Raw genomic sequence first — 9424 nt, 5'->3', positions numbered from 1 at the left:
TCCCTCCCCGGGCTTGCTGGAGCTTGGTGCCACTACTTCTTGTCATTTGTACTTATCAGCACTTGTGTAAAGCTATTGAGTGCTGAAGGGAAGACAAAGCACTGGAAATGTGTAATGGACAAGTATTATGTTCAGCTTCCTCTTACAAAACCAGACCGTGATATTTCATGCCCATTGTTACCTTAAGAACAAAATGAGATCATGTATGTGAAACCACTTTAATCGCTAGCCAAGTAGAAAGCATTACTGATATACCCAGCGATGGGATACAGACAGATACCAATACACCTACTACCTACCACTGGCCCCATGGACAGTACTCGATAATATTACCATCACACTTTAACTAACAAAGAAGAACACAATGAACGTGGCAAAGGTTCTGGGTGCCACAGTATTCCTCAGAGGAATGATCGATAAGCCAGCCGGAGTCAGCTGTACACAAATATCAAGGAGAAATGGCAGCTTCCAGGGTGTGAGGATTTGTCATGGAGAAATGGGGACATCTCTTGTTTACGTACTCCAATCCCTAGCAGAAACCCAAATTCACAGAACAGAATTATAAGAAAAGGTATTTTACTATATGACAAGGAGAACTTGCCCTTAAAGATGCCATGAACATGCTGTCTTTGGAAATGTCCAAGGAGAGAGAGAGGAACATCTTCTCAGACACCAGCCTGCTCCTTCACCCACTGACTCATGAAGCAGTGTCTGTTGATGGTCACTGGCACAAGCAGAGTTTTAGGTACCGAACATACTGTAGTGAATGAGCATGATGCAGGCTATGCTATGAAAGGTGGATGCTGAGCCTCTGACAGCTACTTCCTCTCATCTCCATCCTTTCTCTCAAGAACACCAGCTTCTCAGATAGACGCTCAGTTGGAGAGAAGGACGCGATCACCCGTATCTGATTTTGTAAATATATGTTTTTATGTTTGTGGGGAGCGGGGGGTTGTATTGAGATCTTTCCTTCAGCTGACAGAGAATAATCTTGACAACAGAAAATAGACAGTATTTAGAACTTCCAAGTTCATGGTGTGGTGGTTTGAGTAAGAATGGTCCCCTTAGGTTCGTCTATTTGAGTGCTTGGTTCCCAGATGGTGGAACAGTTTGGGATTAGGCGATGTGTCCTTGTTGGAGGATACACATCACTGGTGATGGGCTTTAAAGTTTCAAAGACCTACATCATTCCCAGTTGGCTCTCTATCTGTGCCTTGTGCTTGCGTACCAGATGTAAGCTCTCTGTTGTTGCTCCAACACCATGCCTGCCTAGTTCCTGCCATGATCCTTGCCATAATGGTCACGAACTTACCCTCTGAAGCCCTAAGCCCCATTTAATTCATTGTTCTACAGGCTGCCTTGGTCATGGCATTTTGTCATGGCAATAGAAACATAACTAAGACACAACAAACAGTCACTTTTCTTTACTGGGAAAGCATGACTGGCCCTATCTCAGTGATTGTCTGGTAGTAACTCTTTTGGAACTAGACTTTTACACATTTTTCCTTGTTATGAACCAAATATGGAATGTCTCACCTGGCCTCCTGCTATTTTTCATTGTTGTAGCTATTTTTACAAAACATACTGAAGTGGAAACTTGAGGGTTCTTTGAAGCGTTAGTTGGGTTGGATGGTGTTTTGCTGGGGCAAACACATGAAGGAGTGCTGTCCTGAAGTGGATACAGGCGAAAAGGCTAAGACTCAAGAAGCAACATGTAGCTTAAGCAGACACAGGAGAAAGGATGTCCTGCTAAAGCAAGCCCGTAAAAGGACATGTGATGAGGGATTCTTCACTAACTCCACACATGTGTTGGTCCACCTTAGACTGCATAGTTGAGCTCCATTGTTGGGGCTCCAAAGAGACGAATCCACCAGAAAACTTGTGGTGGTGTGCTGTGGCTTCTTGCTGTTTCCACAGACTCAGGCTGATTAGCAGAGTGGTGTCAGCTGAGCCAAGACACATGCTGAGACAAGACACATGCTGAGACGAGACCCATGAAGGAAACATGATGTTTGGAGGGAATACAAAAAGGACTCAGTGGAGTGACAGGAACTTGCTTGGCTTGCTTGCATAGCTAAACACTTGTTGCTGATTTTCACTTCCTTAAGAGAGGCACTACTGAGAAGGTTCTGTTCTCCCATTGTTGACCCATAAAGAGGCCTGGCTGTCTTTGCTAGGAAGTGTCACCCCTGCTGATTCCTGTTTGCTATCCTGACTCTACCAAACTATGGGGATTATAAACTGCCACTAGTCAAACACTAAATGACCATGGATTTGGTCACGGATTTTATGTCTTACCTGCTTTCATGTGAAACACCTACCACACGCTCTTGCCATTCATACTATGCGTCTCTAAAATACTTTCCCTTACCCAGTGATGTACTAAAACTAATTCAAAAATCAATCTTTCTCCACCCCCCCACCAAGTTGTTCCAGACAGGCAGTTCAGTCACAGCAATGGAAAAAGAGAAAGGAAAAAATCAAAACAACAAGAAGAAAGAAAAGTCAAAATAAATACCACCCTTAAGTAGAATCTTTGAAAAATGATGGGCCTCTAACCCTTTGGGAGTTCCTGCAAGGAGCATCAAGTGAACACTAGGATTTCTATATCCAAGAATGGATGACTGCAAGCAGCATGGTAAAAGCATCCTTAATCTAAAGCACATTAATACACTCTCAAAAGATAGTCTATAATTTTGCTTTTTGCAAGGTATACCCATCAAACATGAATGTCCACTCTTGTTATCATGTGTGTGCAGACCAATTATATTTTATGAACTATGCTAGCTAGTTTTGTTTTGTTTTTGTTTTTGTTTGTTTTTTGTCACTTTGACACAACTTGGAGTCCTAGTCAAAGTGGGCCTCTCAATTTAGAAAATGCCTATAATAGACTGGTTGGTGGGCAGCCCTCTGCTGCATTTTCTTAAGAACTAATATGGGAGGGTCCAGTTCATTACAGGCAGGGCCACCCCTGGCCTGGTAGTCTAGAGTGTTGTAAGAAAGCAGGCTGATCAAGCCAGGAGAAGCAAACCAGTAAGCAGCTCCCCTCCATGGCCTCTGCATCTATTCCTACCCCCAAGCTCCTGCCTTGAGTTTCTGCCCTGACTTCCCTAGATGGTGGACTACAAGCTGTAAGCTGAAATAAACTCTTTCCTTCTCAAGTTGTTTTTGGGTAGAGCATTTTATTACAGCAATAGAAAACCTAAGATAGCAACTACGCCATTTTACTACCTGCCAAAAGCATGAAGCTGGAGGAGAAGAGACACGTCTCAGTATATACTTTTGGCAATCACAGTGATTGTAGAACAATGTGATTTATTAACTATCCAGAAGTTAAAGGAAAAAAATTTAGCTTTGAGAGTACGATACCAAGAAGAACTTCTTTGGTGAAAATTATGTGACAATCTAGTTTGAAGTTTTCACACGAATTAATAAATATGTATAGATACATCCTGTGTGTTTTATTAAAAATTCAGATATGGTGGTAGCAACCCCTACTCCACTATGACCAAACCCTGCTACTTGAAGACCACACCACCTAAGCATCCTCTCCTGTGGCTACCCTTTCCCCTGTTGCCTTAGGACTGCGTATCCTGTGCACAACCTCCAGGTAAGGATCCCCACCTCTCACCATGACTGTACCTCTACTGACTGAGGATTATGTGTCCTGTGCACCTTACCTCAGTAGGATCCAACATCCCTGCCATGACTCTACCTTCCTACTTGACGAGCACTGGTCCTATATACTTACTCCAAGCAGCACTGCCCAAGCCCACTGACGATTTAGCCCCTGCCACAGGGACCATCTATAGTAATGACAGCAAGAATCTTCATTCACTTCAGAAGGTTGGCTCTTCAGCTCAGCAGCTGCACCTGGCCCTAGCTGAGCTTGAATCACTTCAGATGCCCCATTCACAGATGTTTTGGCTGCTCTTTTTGTCAACTTGACCCAAGCCAAAGTCATTATGAAAAAGGGAATCTCAATTGAGAAAATGCCCACACCAGATTGATCTATAGGCCAGCCCTGTGGTGTATTTTTCTTGATTGACATTTTATGTGGCATCGCCCAGCTCACTGTGGGCAGAATCACCCCTGGGCTGGTATTTCTAGAGGGGTATTAGAAAGCAGGCCAAGCGAGCCATTGTAGCAAGCCAGTAAGAAAGCAACAGAACTTCTCCAGAGTCTGCTCCTGTTCCAGCCTCTTGGTTCCTGCTAACTCTACACAGGATACCAAAGGGAGACTTTGGTTTGAAGAAAAGAATAAAAACATCCAAGAAGGTACAAAAATAAATAATTCCAGAATAGTTAAGAAAAAAATATAAGAAAAGGCCACAAATCAACAAATTGACTTCTATTAGTGAACGGAAGTAGGAAGCAAAGGTGTTTTAAGGTTGAAGAGCAGGGGAAAAAGATTTTGGATTTAATATTTTCAGCTATCTCTTGGTAGTGCCACCCCAAGAAGCCATGTTATCTGACTTCTCAACCTCATATTTCCTTCTTTTATAAGGCTGGACAGCAGATTTACCTTATATCCTTGTAATAAAAATAAATGAGAAAACATCCCTCCCTTCATAAATTTCAAATTCTTGCCAAATAGGCAGTGTTGTATAAACATTAACTAGTTTGCTACTACTACAACAAACAATTGTTCTCTTTATACTTTTGTCCAAGACACACATTTGGGAAGTCCTAGGATTGGAGTGGCTGGAGACAGCAAAGATCCTATGGGATCAGATAATCAATGCAGACATTTTGCACACAAAATAGGATTTGTGGGGAAGGGTGCACATGGGTGAGGGGTGAGCCATCATGACTATAAGACCACAAAGCCAATATGCAGCATATCCATATGGCCCTCACATCCTTCTTCCATTCTCACCATTCTCCTACTCCCCATCTTCCCTTCCTCCACCCCTCTCCCGCCCTCTCTTCCTTTCTCCCTTCCAGTGAGGACTGAGAGATTCCAGAAAGTCTAGCGTTAGCCCAGTGCCTCCCCAACTGCACAAAGCTCCCAAATGAAACCCCAAACCCTAAAAGCCACAGATGGGTGAGGTGGTGGCCCAAGATCGTCAGGCACTGTGCATTTTGCCATTTTACAAAAGAGTTAAATGGAATAGTAATTGAGGGAAGCAATTGGATCAAAAGAAATTATTTGCTAGGCGGTTTGGAAACCAGAAAATGCTTAAAATGCAAACCACAAAATGAAGACAACCTCAAAGGTTAATGAAAAGCTGCAACAATAGACAAAGGAAGTGAAGAATCGCAATAAAGCCTCCTCCCAAATCTATTAAGCAGTCACACCAACATCCCTCCAAATGGAGAATGGTATCCAGCTTCATTTAGTCTGCCTCAGAACTGCTGAAATAAAGATAAGATGTTTAGATGAAATGGCTCAGTGACTCCTCTCTTCACCAGACCAAGAATAAAGACACCAGTCCCTCCCTCTCAGCACTGCTGAGACCAGCACTGGCTTGCACGCAGAGCCTTGTAGGTGTCTCACATGGATTTGTTGAAAGATTCACTCTGCGCACGTAGCTAGCTAACAAGACATTTATTAAGACCTGGGGAGGAAAGAATGAAGAGACTGTGTGGTGGGTCGCGGGTGGGGCCAAAGCCACCAGTCCCGGGAAGGAACTTGAACAATTTCAAAAAGAGGAAAGTAGTAAAGTTGGCAACATAATTAAAACGTAGAGACGGAGGTGGGGGGAGGTTGAAAAAAACTGGGTACTAGGTTCAAGGTTAGAAGGAAGGAAGGAATGCTCTGAAGACTCCAAGTTCAAGGTTCAGGAATTTTGGAGTCTGCCGAAGAGTGAAACAATAGAAAAACAAGAGTGAAAGAAGAGGAATGGGGTGTGTGGGCATGGACACAGGGACAGAGGGAAGGAGGTTGCCCCCAAATCTGCAGGATTCAAAAGATGCACATAACCAAGGTTCTATTTCCAGAACAGTATGCTCTGAGACACAGACAATGCTACCTACACTGGTATTGAGTTCTTCAAAGTCAGAGTGTGATATCATCAAGGAAATCACTGAATTCTACCAATTACGTAAACCGGGAAACATGTTAGTTTGAAGTCATTGGGCAATTATTAGGAGGGCTCATGGTTCAGTGCCCGGTTCCCATTCCCATGAGGCATTGGCCATATCACCTAGAGAACTTGTTGTTTTGTTTATTCTCTAAGACAGGTTAACATATTTTAGGATGTTCCCTTAGGTTATGGCAATAGCCAATGAAATGCTGTGGTAGATGATCTTTGAAAACCTAGAACTAGTACTTATACTATATGACATGATTCTAATTCAACAATAAGGTATACCCATTGTCAAACTGTTACTTAAGAAATGAGTTAATAACTTTTAAATTTTTAAGATTTCTTTCCAAGTAAGGGCTGAAATCATTCTGGGCTTGGTCTGTCTAACTTGATGTCCCAGACACTTGGACTCTTCCAAGAGAGTAGTGCATAGCATGACCTGGGCCTGGCATGCTCATACTGTTCCTACTGTCACCAGATCCTAAAGACATTGTGTAGGTGGTCCTGTTGACATGTCCAACACAGACAGCACTTTCCTTGCTTGCTTCGCAGGCTGTCAGGACAACAGGACATTTTATAGTTGGCATCCAAGTGTAACTTAGCCACCTTGGACCCCATTTTCTCTATGTGATAATAAGCGCAGTTGGCTGTGAAGGCAAATAGAGGATGAATCTCTGGGAAATCACAGGAAATTGGCCCATTCGGGTGCCATGTACTGGAGATCTTATGTGTGTTGGGTGAATTGATTTTCAATGAAAACATCACCTCTGCCTGCTGCTGTTTTTGCTGATAGCACACAGGAGAAACGCTGAGCCAGGAAAAAAGACTCAGTAGTGAAGTTTGGCCTGTGGTCTTCCCTGTACTCAAGACATACAAGCATTCCTCGTGGAATAACCTAACAGGCAGAGCTCCATTACAACCTGATTAGAGATTAGTCCCAGATCCCAAAGGGGCCAGACAAAATGGACTCTGAGGCCCAGAATCCCACTTGTGTGCCTTTTCTTTCTTCCAGCTTCTACATTCGGCTTTATTTCTTTTGTGTCATCAAAATCTGTTTTCACAAATGAGCTTGATATCACTAGTACAGCGTGTTACAAAAGCCCAATCTCCAATTCAAAAGTGTGGGCTGATGCCCATTTTCTACCAAGCACAGAAGTGACATAAATACCTTTCTGAGGTCCAGCCACCTCCAGTGTCCACCAGGTGAAGCAACAGTGGCATCAAAGACTCCTTACTTGCCAAGTTCAAGGGAGAATAAAGCGAAACAGAAAATCAGGAAGGCAGTTAGAAAACCTGAAAGTCGCATTCCTGTGGATGAGTTTCCTATTGATTACACTGGTGGAAGGAATTGGTGCTAACAGTGGCACTGGCAATTGTTTTCACAGAATCTTCCAGCGCTGGTATCAGAAAGGATGCTTTACCAGCTCAATTCTTTGTCTCCTATTGATTTCACTCTCATAATTCCTACTTTGTATGCTTCGTCCACTTTTTCTTTTAATGCCCACTGTACCAACAAAGCAAACTAACATCTTCCTGCTGTCTTCCATGTCTCCACCTCTTCTTAGAAAACAAGCGGACCTCAGCCAATAAAATAAGTTACAGGTAAAGATGAAGATCCTGACCGCAGTGAGAGTAAGTCAGGAAGAGGAAAACGGAATCGATGTAACAATGAAAGAGAGAATCCTCTTATCCTGGAATCTTATAGCATTAGAGATCTCATCTGTCTCCTGCCCCACACTGTGACTACCAAGCACACACACACACACACACACACACACACACACACGCACACACACATGCACACACACTCACACACACACACATACATGCACACACACATACATGCACATGCACACACATCCACACACGCACACGCACGCACACGCACACACACATGCACACACACGCACACACACACATACATGCACACACACATACATGCACATGCACACACATGCACACACACACGCACATGCACGCACACGTACACATGCACGCACACACATGCACACACATGCACACACATGCGCACACACACATTCACACACACACGCACACGCACGCACACACACATGCACACACACGCACACACACATATGCACACACACATGCACGCCCACACACATTCACTCACACACACACACACACACTCACACACACACTTTGCTAGAGTGAGAACAGTTTGAACAGTGGTCATTTTTAAGCCTGGCTTAGACTTCACTGTGAGAAAAGAAAACTCTTATAAAAAAAATCCCAAGAAACTTTGAATAAACGTGATCCAGACACTCATGCCAAAATCCCCTTGTTACTTTACACAATTAATTGCTTCCTCTAGGTTTGCTTGAGGATGTGATTTTCAGAGCCAAGTGAACCACAGGAAGCACTCCCCAGGATAAATGGATGGACCAGGTCCCGGTGATCAAAATTCATTTCCAAGTTATTTCCTGAAATGGTATTTTGACACCTGAGTCATATGTTAGCTTTCTGCAGTTTGTCTGTGACATGCAATGACAAGGAAGATCTGTGAGAATATTACTCACAAGGAGGTGACTTGGCTGTTCATGGCTGCTTGTCAAACTGGATTAACACAAGGGACATGTTTAAGGAGTCAGATTTGCGCAGATACAAAATGTAAGGAGGTCGCTTACTTGTTCTCTGGTAGAATCTTTTTATTTTTATTTTTTTTGTTTGTTTTTTCGACACAGGTTTTCTCTGCATAGCCCTGGCTGCCCTGGAACTCACTCTGTAGACCAGGCTGGCCTCGAACTCAGAAATCCACCTGCCTCTGCCTCCCAAGTGCTGGGATTAAAGGTGTGCGCCACCACTGCCAAGCTCTAGAATCTTATTCTTTGTTGTGCTTCCCCAGTCTGTGGTCTACTGTTGAACACCTGCAAGACTAAGTTGTAGATGAAATGATTCTACATTTTAGAGGTGGTTGGGACCCTTTGGAATCATCTGGTTCAGATATCTCCCACCAAACAAAACCTGTTTTCAACAGTTCCTGGTGATGAACTCATAATTATTTAATCTCAAATCAGGGTTCCTAACCCATGTTAGATCATTGAGTACCCAGATAAAAAGACATGCAACTTTTATATTTATAATGAGCCTATAAGAGCAGTACAGCTGGGCAGATATCTACCCTCTAAGCTATTTCAATCTATTTCCCTACCAAAACCCCTGAGTTATAATTTGGTATGTTTCATCTGGGCAGCTCTTAAGTCCAATGGTTAGCTATGTTTTCATGATTCCCTTACCATATGGTGGCTTCCTCCTCTTTCCACCTTCTCTTTCCCTCCTCCCTCCCTCCTTCCTTCCCTCTCTCCCTCTCCCTCTTCTTCTCCCTCTCCCTCTCCCCCTCCCTCTCCCTCCCTCCTTCCTTCCCTCCCTCT

The sequence above is a fragment of the Mastomys coucha genome, unplaced genomic scaffold (genome assembly GCF_008632895.1).
Source record: "Mastomys coucha isolate ucsf_1 unplaced genomic scaffold, UCSF_Mcou_1 pScaffold13, whole genome shotgun sequence".
NCBI classification, from domain to species: domain Eukaryota; kingdom Metazoa; phylum Chordata; class Mammalia; order Rodentia; family Muridae; genus Mastomys; species Mastomys coucha.
The sequence above is the reverse complement of the archived record's forward strand: the minus strand, read 5'-3'. Positions refer to the sequence as shown.